Source organism: Anopheles funestus, chromosome 2RL (genome assembly GCF_943734845.2).
Source record: "Anopheles funestus chromosome 2RL, idAnoFuneDA-416_04, whole genome shotgun sequence".
In the NCBI taxonomy this organism is placed as follows: Eukaryota; Metazoa; Arthropoda; class Insecta; order Diptera; family Culicidae; genus Anopheles; species Anopheles funestus.
The window spans coordinates 27,202,382-27,215,304 of NC_064598.1; the positions used below are offsets into that span (position 1 = coordinate 27,202,382).

At 40.3% G+C, this 12,923-nt stretch overlaps 1 long non-coding RNA gene across 1 annotated transcript in view; it reads left to right on the forward strand.

The window, feature by feature from the left end:
- The window catches only part of LOC125765357 (uncharacterized), a 130,595-nt gene that overhangs the window by 4,771 nt on the left and 112,901 nt on the right, over positions 1–12,923 (forward strand). The gene's annotated exons all lie outside the window — the stretch shown is intronic.

Sequence of the window (12,923 nt, forward strand, 5' to 3'; positions counted from 1 at the left end):
AGGTCCGATGATGAATATTTAAATCCCAAACCCCGGGTTGGTTGGGCTAGTGCGAACGGAATCGCTAGAAACACAACAGCAACGAACAAAAAAAGTACATCCTTTTCCCTTTTCCTGCAACAACGGGGCACCCCCTGTGCATGGAAAAAAGGATAAATATAAATTGACGATGTGTGTCACATAGCCGGCTAGTGTCGTTACGCGGTGCCGTACCATGGAATGGCATTATAATTTTAACGATCCTACGACACACGGTGTCCAAAAAGTGGCTATAAATTGAGTTAAATGACGTCATTATTGAACCATAAAATAGTTCAGCCGGTACGGTACCGCTGATGGACGACCGCTTTGTTGATGAGATCGGTTTTAACGGCGATCGTTTGATCGATTGATCGGGTATATCGATTGGCAAATTGTCATAATGATGTTTTTGGTGCTTTTGTCTATTTGCTACGGCTACTGGCTAGAATTTGAATTTTAAATAAGTTGCAAATCCGAAATCACATACTTTAGGAGCCAAACCGGTGAGTCATTTTTGATTGAAATTTGAAACAAACAAAAATAAAAAAAAAAAATTCTGTAACCTTGAGCATTGTTTTTGATGTCTCATTTAATAGAGTGAAATTAATATGTTTTGGAGTTCCAATCCAACTGTTAGTAATTGGATATAAAGTAACCAACAACACAATAATTGTAACAACATTATGGTATGAAAGAAAAATCACATTTGAGATTTTTTTATCGGCTTTATATTTTATATTTAGACTATCTAAAGCTGCCATAATTTCTATAATAGCTGTATGATGCAGTCTTGGTATCAGGGTATCATACTACCAAATATGACAAGTTCATGAATGAATATTGTTTAATGCAAAATTTAATCAAAAAGCCAATTTAATCTCGGAAATTCATAGCACCGAAAGTTCGGTATGTGCAAGCAACGATAGGGACGTGTATGTCAGTCAACAACGGTTGAAAGAACCCGGCTCACTGAGATGAGACGAGTAAGTTAACGTAATGATTTGTGCGGACAACCAATTATCTAAAGCAAGTAAATCCTCAAATTGACTCATAACAAACGATAAATAATGCCAATGTTGCTGAACACCCCCAAAAATTATGAATATGTACGATGGAATGTTTATTCAAATACCACACTATAACTTGTAATCGGGCGGCCCGGTGGTGCATGTGATAAACGGCGCCAGTCCACACGGCCGGACCGGGTTCAAATCCAATCCGGACCGTCCCCCCGTAGCAAGGACTGACTATCCGGCTACGTGGTAAAATAAGTCTAGTAAGCCAGAAATGGCCGGCGTGACCTGTATGGTCGTTAAGCCAAAAAAAAAAAAAAAAAAAACTATAACTTGTAATATTGACGGTTTGACGGTGAAAAAAATTAGCATGACTTCAAAGTTCCATTTTGTTCACCTGCATTTGACTTTTTTTACATGAAGTCTCCCAATTTCTTACTGACCTCTGCGATAATTAAAACAATAATAGCATTAAAAACTACAATTAATAACCTTTCCAAAACAGTTAGTAAAACAAAAATATCTGTAAAACTCAATAAGATGCAACATTTCAAATCTGAGCCAAAATGTATGTGTTTTTTACCTCTTTTGTTTACCTAAAATGTTTAACTTTGAACATTTTTAGATAGAAATCCTCTTGTAGGAAGTTAGGTTTTGGTGTTTTCTTAGTTAGAATCTAAAGATTGAGCAAAAAATTCAAAATCAACGAAAACTTCAACTTGGTTTTTCGACTTTTCTCCCGGCAAATGGCCAACGAGCATCGGTGAAAAATATTCGGTATTTCTTTAGTGCTTCAAATAGCAAGGAAAATTAAAGATTTTCTCACCCTTAACTAAACTGAAGCGGGAAAGCGAAAACGAAGGACAATTTAACTACCTTGACTACCAGGGATTTGTCCCGTCACCAGCAACATACCGAATGGTGCAAGGGCACCATTCTCAGGATCGTTGATGATGACGATTTGTGTGTGTATGTTCCTGATTTACTCGATCAACATACCTGGTAGAAGATGGTCGGATTGCATGGATTACTGCATTCGCGTTTTAATTAGTGTGTCCATTCACGAAAACCACCGTGCACGGTTGGCGCACGATGAACCCGGCGAAGTTCCGGGAACTTGCAGCATACGGGTAATCTTAATCCGTACCGAACGTATCAGGCAGCACTTGCGGGTTCCCTCTCTTGTGGCCGATTTGGGGAATTCTTCCGCAGATAGTGTATGGTGAAGCGAGTTTTTGCGAATTGTCCTGCTGTCTCTTTTGTTTTCCGTTCCGTTTGGTTTCGATTTTGCTGATCAGTTTTTGCTAGGCCCATGCTCGATGCTGCTCCATCAATGGATATACACATGCGAAACGGAATGCAGACTGCTCAGAGGTCGACATATTTACATGGCATAACACGCTAGAGAGCAAACATCAATTCCTGTGAAATGATTAATATGCAATCAGCACATTTAGCTGTACCATGGGTGCATGTCTCGGTGTTTTTTTTTTTTTTTTTGGGCGAAGGTTTTCGTTACAGCGAAGATGTCACGATTCCCATCGATTGGCAGGAAGTCGCCCCCACGGTAGCAACAGATCGTCTCGTTAATGAATAGTAACCGGTCTACCCGTTCGATCCGTTAAACATTGGTTTGGATTTTTGCTTAATTTCCTAACCTCCGCAGATGGTTGGTTTGTGCAAAACGTGCAAAACACTTCATTCATCCGACGAATAAATTTTTGATGCATACGATTAGTCTGCGACTGTGATCAATCGATCATGTGGTGGGTAATGATACTACCAGGGAACAACCAGCTTGAATATCCTTTGGTTAAATATTATTCCAACCACTTTACGTAGCTTTAGATTGCAAAAGCGTTCTGGAATGAGGGAAAGGAACCAACATAAAAAAACGATCGTGAGAGAAGTTAGAAGAAGGAACGAACGAAAAATACCAAAAATTGGGCTTAAATTTTTAAACAATAAAACAAATTTGACAGTTGCATGTTTGCCATTGCTGATGTGTCCATTGTTATGTCGATCGATGGAACGTTGCAAAAAAAAGGATGGGACGCAAATTTTTGCTCAACACACTTCAAGAGTATGCCACCCACAGCAGTGCAACACCGGCACTGATGTGCCAATGAATATCTTAAAGTACGAAATTTTGACGATTGTAAACCAATCATTCTAATGACGGGTGCCAAAACGAGGGGTTCGTCGCTTGTATCAGCGCACCGCTGTTGCAGTCTTTCGTACCCGCACCAATACGCGGCTGGGCAATATGCGTATCGGTAATCGGCAATGTCTCCGGTATGCACACAAGCTCTTGTTCAAATGGTGATGGATAGCCTCTTTGCACATGCACATGGAACGCAGATTAAGCAAAAAAAAAGGTAGAAAATGAACAAAAAATATAATAAAAACGATACCTTTAACGGCCACCGGTTAGATTTGAATTTGTCGTCGCCGTAGGTCACGAGAAGACACGCACGAAACGCTCGCAATAACTGTAGCTAGGTGGGGCGGAGCGTGCTTGCGAGTGAAATGATCAATTCAGATCAGGTATGTACACCACAACGAACAAGATCGGCTAGATGCGATATACCTCTTCGCGTGTTTCCGCGGTCCCGCGGTCAGTTTTTTTTTCTTTCTCTCCCTCAAATCACTGGAACCACTGGGCGAAGCGGAAAAGAATGATCGTTTCGAAACCGTGTGTGTTTGTGGACCGTTTGCAGGACCGGTCTCGATTCGTTTTGGGGTAGCAGATCGCTGGCCTTCCACGAATCTGACAACAGCATCGGAACCAAAACCCGCGGATGAGGCTGTAGCGAAGCGAGAATGATACAATATTGGAGGAAATAACGAGCATCTATAACGATTGGGGAGGATTCGTCGAGAGATTTTGGTTGAGTTTTGTTGTTAGTAGTTTGTTTTCGCTTTTTTTTGTTTTACCCTGTACGCTTTTGCTTGTTTGTTTTTTTTTTTCTTTACTTCGAGCGATGCGAATGAAAACATAAAATCCTCCGAAAAAAACGAAGAAAACCACATCCAATTCATCTGTCGTTTGGTGGTTCCTTCAGCTTTAACACAGCATTCCGCAGCTACGTTCGTTACCGTTCGTTCGGACACTTGCCTTTGGAGGAGTCTTTTTTTTGTTGTTGTTCACCCGTTTGTCTCTCTTGATTTGTTGTCGTATCAGTGCGTTGAGTTTGTTTCTTCTCCTGTTACACATTTTTTGGTGTTTCTTCAAACAAAAGCTAAATAAATAAACTACCCAACAGTCGCCCGAAACTATGTTGACAAATGGCAGCGCTGGACGTGGGGGGGGGGGGGGGGGGGGGGGGTGCCAGGATGGGAGGTGCGTACATCCCGGTCGGGGGATGAGTTATGAGTTTCTTCAGACCGTGATACCTCTCACGGGGTTGGATTGCCAGCTGTGATGTGGTGCTACCTAATTTAATCTGATAGGTCACCCGAAGGCGATTCGATAGCTTTCATAATCACTTTCGTGGATGAAGGAGAAGCCCTTTTTTCGTTGCAACCCGCCCCTGTTCCTCCGAGAGTGTTAAACGTAGTTAAGTGAAATGGAAGAAAATGAATGACTGCTGGTGGATTTATGTTTTTTTATGAATGAATAATAGCCATTCCTGCTAACGCTACCAAATTGTCCCACTTTTCTGCTTTGTTTTTATGTATTTACACCGGTGTGATATTTATTTCGATGGAAGAAATATGATTGGTATTACTTCTTAATCCAATTTATTAGCCTAACTGTTCTGCTATTAGAAGCTTGATTTTTTTTTTATAAAAAGCAAATAGAATATTCCATAGTAAATGGAAAACCTCGACAATTTAACAAAATTGAAACTCGTTAGAACTATGTTTAAAGTTCTAACAATTCAACGACATTTATGGAAAAATTGTTCTTCTCCAAAGTCCAACAAGTTTTTCTACAAAATTCCTGCTTATAATTCCTGCTGATATTTTTATGAAACTCGTTTTTTTTGTTTCATAAGTAATTATGTGGTTTCCATTGCTTCCAACATTCGGATTGAACATTCGGATGTATTTCTAGTCCAAAAAAAATGTTTTTGCAACGGAATGTTATTTGTTCGCCGCCTACCTACACGGCAAACTTCGTGCAAACACCAGTCGAATTTTTCGTGGAAAATCTCCCGACGAGTTGGGCGTCATCCTGTAACAGAGGTTTCTAACGGGGGGAGCAGAAGAGTTTTCCATCCTCCAGAACATGAAGCACGTGTGTATGGCGTTCAACCACGACTTAGCGCATACGCAAATCAACCAAAAAAAAAAACAAAACAATGCAAAATTGGAAACAAATTGTTTCGTGCAGCATTTTATGCATATTTCTTATTTATGCTACAATATCAATACCCGTGTGCCGGCTAGTTTGAATATTTTCGCATGCAAATGTGCATCAGAATGCATGTTCGGTCGGGGTTTTGCAGAATGGATCAGCAGCTGGTTTTGAATGTTGGTATGGACGGAGCAGTGGTTTTCTTTTTTGCAAAGGTAGGAAAAGCATAGAACGAGTTATGCACAACGCAAGTTTTGCGGAAACAATGGTTAGCTGAAATAACATTACGCACAACGATGTATCATCCTTTAGGGCACAGTTTTTTAATACACTTTTGACAAATTTCATTTAAAAAGAAATGGTTTAAAAACAGTAAAAATCAGAACATACGTTAACAAATTGTTTTATTTTTATTATTTTTAGAAAAAAAATTAAATCATGGCTAGAAGCAACATTATGCAATTTTTGTTTCTTTCGCAGTATATTTCTTTCTTTTTCTAGCATATTTATTTCTTTCTGAAATACACTGTTATGTTCGCGACTTCGCGACGTGCAATAAACATATGCAATTGAACGGGCGACAGCATCGTTCTGGTTTTACGGCTAAGCAGCTTTTCCTTTTTTTTGCTTTTTTTCTTCCTCTCATTGTGCATCCACAAAATACGCGCACAGCAGGATGGCAAAACAAAGCAAAAAGACAGTAAAAAATCCCAATAATCCAATACCCTACAAATTGTTCATCGATATTTTGTTATTTATTTTCGGCACGGACAATAGTTTATGAATATTTAGCGCAAAGTGTCGCCGGTGTATGAATTATTTGTTATTTGTCATGAATGTCAAAGCTCGGTGTGTCTGGTTTTTTGCGGTACGCTAAACAGACGGTTGCAGTTCTGCAACATTTCATTATGCATACCATCGAAAACGTTCCACTTGTTTCCGTAAAACTTGACCGGCTGCGGACGAAAGGGAAGTGCGGCCATTTCGGAGACAGTTTTAGACCGGGCAAAGATTTCATTTGATGTAATGCGCATCAACCGTGCGGTTGATTATTGCCCGCCAAATAGGTTCACGCCCGGATACAGACACGGGCACGTGAATCTCCGGCAACATCCGTTCCCAGTGCCTTTCATGCGCGGTGTAAAACTGCACCAGCGTCGGCTACAAATTGCATATTGTTCTTTGCCGTGTTCGTGCCAAAACTGCAACCGACGGAACGGCGGAACTGTTTATGCGCTCCAAGTTCTAGGAACTTTTGGGAGCAAAGATTCCGTTTTGCCGACTCTTGCGGCAGCCTTTCATGCGTCGAGTTTTTACGATGACCTCCTCATGCGCGGAGGGGGAAAGAAAAAAGGTTGCCCCGTCTATGGTACATCATAATTACTAATTTGATAAATTTGGTGATACAAAACGGCAAACGGCCATCGGTCGACAGACGCCTCTGCTTTGTGCCGAACCGACCGACATGAGCAGCGGGCGGCATTGTGACGGTTTGTGCCGTTTCTTGATTTGGGGACCAAAGTGTGTTTTATTTTTTTGGTTTGTATTTTTACGAGCCTCCATTTGAATGTGTCGTTGGTTAGTCGCGCTTTCCGAGGAGGTAATATGTGTGGCTGTGCCAACGTCATACTCTTTTCGCTGAATTTTGAACTGAAGAAGGTTTAACTGGTGGGAATCTGGTGACGGGAAGCAGTGACTGTAAGCTTGCAAAATTTGCATACTCTTCAATAAATGGTGAAGAACCTCTCGCGAAGCCGGGGATTCAGAGGCGGCACTGAAAGAGCTATAAATTTCTGGCCCCTTTCTGGTCCAGTATCTTAGCCCATTGAAATTTTTGCTTGAAAAATATCCGTCAATCCCGGTTCGGATAGAGTCCGCTCGCCAGTAGCTGGAGTACGCACCGAACGCTCTGACTCACCGACTTTGGTTGGTTGACCTTTTTTCTTTTGATCGTTGCAAGTAGCGACCACATCATAGCGACCGATCGTCAGTAGCAGAGTACAGGATGCGGTTGGTTTTTTTTGCATGGCGCCGCAATACAGAAAACTGTTACAGATTGAAGCAAAGATGGCGTGTAACCGAATTCACATGGAGCGCAACGTATCGGGTGCATCGGGTCATACACTTGTAGACCATTTATTTTGTATTCTGTCGAAAATAATTGAACGATTTGATTGTTTTACGAGCGGTAGGTGATGCTAAATTTACTATTTATTTATGCATTTCTATCGAGCGGAAAGTTCAATTCCGTCCCTTCATAGCCAACGAGACTGAATGGATGGGAATTTGAAAGGAGGAATGTTATGCATCCCATCTTAGGTTTCATTTTGTCATCGTGAAATGATGGTTTAGTTATTAATTATTTGATCTTACCAAAAAGGAATGTGCGTCCTACATCAATTAATTATAGCTTAATAACTTGCAGTGTTGTTTGAAATATTATGCAAAATATTGAGAAAAAATAATAACAGTTATTAATACAAAACTGAATACTGTAGTGTATTATTGTAATGGTAAGCTTTTTATTCGTGAAGTATAATCGATTCTTTTGACATTAGTTTTTGACATTTAAACTGAACAGTTTTGACATTTGATCTATCAACTTCCAATCTTTATCTCGTAGGCTTCAACTGGTCAGTAATAGTTATTTGTATAGAAGGATTAATCTGAGAAACTTCTGAACAATTCCAAAGACTTGTTCCTAGTTTCGACTTTGGCATCGGAGAAAAACAAATATTCCAGTAACTCAATCGTTCGCACGGAAAAAATTGTTCTTTGAAAGATGTATAATCATCACATTAGGTTTCAGAACATAATATTTAGCATTACTTATCTCTTGAATATCTAGAAGTTGATTTGTTTGTAAATTTTAGATTTTAATTTTGGATTCCTTATGTTTTAATTAATAAAATTTAAACATTAATGCTCCAATTTTTATATTTTAATGTTTTTTTAATGTTTGAAATTTAGGGTAGATTTTTCTTAACTATATACCTATTAAAAAAAACAAATACATCTACACAAAAAAGTGCACTTGCACATAAACCGCATCAAATGGTGATATGGTTCCAAATTAGTTTAATGAATTAAACTCACAAACAAAACCCCACATTATTCAAATAATGATTGAATTTTAATGCGTTTTCCCTTGATGCAATTGTATTCGAGACGCGTAAACCAACGCATCCTTCTTGTGAATGCGCACGTTGATGCTGATTATGCTGCTCCCATGCTTGCTTGTGTGTTGTTAATTAATATCCGTGGTTCATTGGAGGTCATCGGATGGCATCGGATGCATTCGATGCATCGTCCCTGGGCGTATGGTAAACGCATTTAACACCCGAACGTATGAGGTTCCTTTAGCGGGGAAACGAAAGAGGGAAAGGAAAGCAAACATACCTAGGAAAGGTGAATTCCTGTGCGCACACATATGTACGGATTGTTTTTTTTTTTTGCGCTGGCGTCCTAATCGGTAGATCTTTTTATTTTCAAATTCAATTATTTGAGTTCAAGTACGCTGCACAAATTAACAAACAATAGATCGAACAACAGTTTTCACACTAAAAGAAAAAAAAACAAACACCGCCATCCGTTTCCCGAACGCGGTGCACGTGCGCCATCGCTCACGCACCCTGCTTTGAGCGGAAGCCGTCTTTGAAGAGTGGAGCTTAGGGAACTAACCAATGAAAAAAAAGTACGTACGAACCTAAGCAATTAGTAAATCAGCAAATAGTGTCTATGTGAGTGTCGTTTTTTTCTTAGTTTGTTTGCAAAGACAGTAAGCAAATCGGTAGTCGGTGCTCTCTCACCCTTCTACTAACCGGGGGAAAAATATATGATCGGATGTTCACGTTTCATTGCAATACACTATGCACATCAATCACTGCTAAAGAGGGAGTAGAAGACTCCGCCTCGCGAAGGAATTTGGATTAGCAGTCAGACTCTCGAACTTATTGTAAATGGAGTTTGAAGCAAATTCAAACTCATTCGCTTCTTATTGCTTGAACATTATGTAAATAAAGTGTCCCAGTTTGTTTTGGGGATGCTGTCGAGTCACAAATCAAGCCAATAATTGTAAGCAAACTGAAAAACCCTAGTGCCTGATGACGGTTTATTTATTCTCGTTTAATTTTCCCTTTGGGGTAAGGGATACAACTCATACCTTTTGCATTTTGGTTCGATAAATCCATCACACGATTCCGAGAATGTGCAACAGCTGAGAAAACTCGAGAAATCCACAACACTTGCATCCCGGAGCAGTATCTTAATTCATTCGGCAGCAGCAAGTCATCCTCCATCCTCCAAGAATGGGATCTCTCACGGTACAGTCAAATTGGTGTAGTTGTTGCGTTTAACCATTTCCAGGAAATTGTCCGCATTGGAGGCAAGTTTTGGTTTGTTGTTGTTCACAGTTTCTGTGGACACCCTTACGTCTTGGTGACCCGCTAAGCGAAACGGGGTGCTGAATGTCACCAGATTTCGACCATTCAAGTTCTGAGACTCGATGCTCGATACGGCAATACTCTCGGTGCCATTTTTGCTTCGGTGCGTTTAGGGTACGTCCGGACGATTTGTTGTATCCCAACGGCTGCCACGTAAACCGCGTGACGAGGATCCGCACTAGTGTCGTCCAGCGTGTGTATGCTACATTTTAATTTACACGGTATGCTGAAATACCATCAGATAATTTTTCCCCGAACCCGAAGTATCGAACCCGTGGTTCGCCTTCGTTCACCCAACGCGCGGTACGTCCACCATGAAGGTGAAGGTGTTGATTTTGTAGCAAGTAAACACCTCTTTTTTTGGGGCGAATGTCTGTTCGAACTCGTACGGTAAAGCGTCTTGCGAGTGTGATATTTCTACGGAGTGTCTCCCCGATGGCTGACCCGATGCTGTGCTGTGCAGTTCGAAAGCACTCGCAACAGATTCCATTGCGCAGTGGCGCTGCACTAAAGGTTGGCATTATGTTTGGCACCGGTTCAGACGATGAGCCTGCTAACAGTCGCATTGGGTGAAGGTGTTTTGAATATATTTTGGAAAATGCCATTTTTTGGTGGACCAAAAACATCCCGAGGTTTGTGGCGAGGCTTGGTGACAGTGGCGTACGGTGCGCTACAAAGACTGGCGACTGATGTGGTTGGAATGCATTCCCTTTAAAGGAATTTTGTTTGGTGAAATGTTTCTTTTATTTGCTCGAATGCGATCGTGGTTTTACAAGAAGGTATTAATTATTTGGTGGTTCACAAAACATGTGTTATAATCGAAAATTTTCCGCCATCGGTAAAAGTTTAAAGAATTCAAAATAAATGGATAATTGGTTAGAGAACAAGTTGGTAGTAGAATTAACGTGGACCAGAATTTTTCCAACATGGACAAATTTCGGCGCAGTGACTTTTTTACATTAGCATTAGCAGAACAGACGCTTCCTGAGTTATCACATAAATCTACGTCCAGGCTCCTACTAGGAACTTCAGCCTACAACCATTATTTAATTCGAAATTTCAATCGAATTAGATTTACGTCGGTTAAAAATTGTCATTTCTTATAAATTACGAAACAATCTTAATCCCAAAGTTAGTGTAAATAATTCATATAAAATCTTGCGTAGCACGAATTAAGAGTAGAGACATTTTGTTTCTCAGCAGTTTATTACCCTGTTCACTGTCCATTTTGTTAATTTGGTCCATTTTGTAAATTTGGTGATCCTATGTTTGGAATTTAGAATAGTTATTTAGATCACATTAGAATTAGAGTCTAGCCACTCTTTTCAGCGAGTAGAAAAATAGTGAATGAGTGGTTGTAAGAGTATGATTCTTTTACTCACTCTTTTGAGACTAATAATTCTCTAAACTAATGTTTGTGCTAATTGAATCATGTGAAAAGAGTCATTAAAATCATGAATCGACTCCCAACAAAATAATGATTCATGAATCATTGATGATTTGCTGCCAACAAACTTAAATTAAAAAGTGCTGCCCGGGGATGGTGTGGAGGGGCAACCATATTAATCATCGGGCTGTCAGGAAACTCTAAGGATTTATAATTCAATGGAGAGTCATGAATCTTCTCAATAGAGATTCAGAATCTTTCATTCAGTTCATAGATTCGTTTAGATTCATGAGTCTGAAGCAGATTCACCCAACACTACTCTAAACCAATCTACTGACTACTTCTTTGAGCTTTTCTCATTCACTCTCTGCACCGACTAGCGACTCACTCTTTTGCGTTTCATGAAGGATTAACCTTGATCATTCACTCTTTCCCAGTATGTTCATCTCTAATTAAGGCTAGAAGGATAATAAAGTGACATTAAATTAGATTGGCTTGGAAAATTTTTGAAATAAAGGACAATAATTTCTTTTCCTATCCAACAGATGCTTAGGTCAAATGTTTAAAAGAAGTTGTGTTTAACACATGGCAAGAAAGATTTGTTGATTTGCGCTGTACATATGACTCACTGATCGACCATACCTGCAAGAATAATTTCCAAAGATCTTCAATTAATACTCGCAGCACATGTGCCATAAGAAGAGGACACTCGTATCCATTTGGATTGAAAGCGATCATTTAAATCGTTTAAATTAGTTTATCAGATAGCTAACAACCGGATATTAACGTAAACCCTTATCTTGACATAACTCGTTTCAACAACCTGTTGACCAAAGTTCTCCACATCGACGCATCGCTGCAAACGCTGGCATGATAATTGTTTCGCTTTTCATCACCAATTTGCATCGCTTTCGGTTAAGCTTATGATTAATCAAACAATTACACCCAACCTAATAACTATAATCAGCTGGTCGAAAAATCCATTCCATTTTGGGGTTTATTGTTAGCAAAGGAAAAAACGCATGTATGTGCGTGTTGTTCTTCGTCCTTGCCCGCGTTGTTTACACGTCTTCCAACCGTCCTCCATCGTCCGTATCGTGTGCCCCTTTCGTGTGCCGAAAGAAGATGTTTCGGCTTTTATGCGGTTGTTTTCGTCCGGAAGCAAAAGATGGATTCCGCCGCGGAACGGATAAATATCGGTATCAACGGTCTCGCATCTACCGCGCTCGGAACTTTTGATCCGATGCTGGTTCCGATGGTGTTCATGATAATTGCACAATTAGACACGCTTAAGAAGGCTCCTAACAAGGATCATCGATTTTAATCGTATTGGGTTCGGTCACGGAACGGTTTCATCTTTGTGTTCGGCACACGCTCCGGCCGGCGACGGTAAAAGAACTTAATCAAATAATCAAGCCGATCGAGTTTGGTATCGGGAGCGGTTTGAGTCGTGTGGGATCGAGATCATCCTCCGTACGGCGGTGAGTATGGGGATCTGTTCGTTTTTTTATGGGCTCATCCACTTGCTGGCATCTAACCAACCTGCCTGCAGGACCATGATAAAGGATTATGACGTGTGCAATTACATTAATGACGTTAATTAAATTCATGCAGCTGCTGCACGTCTGCCAGCCACACTCTCTTTGCATCTTGTCCGTGTGTTTGTGAGTTTTTTGCTTTCTCCTTGTCTCGCTGGGGTAGGGTTTTCGTATGCCATTTTTTCCATAACTGATCAACTCTCGCCCTGTTCGTGACGG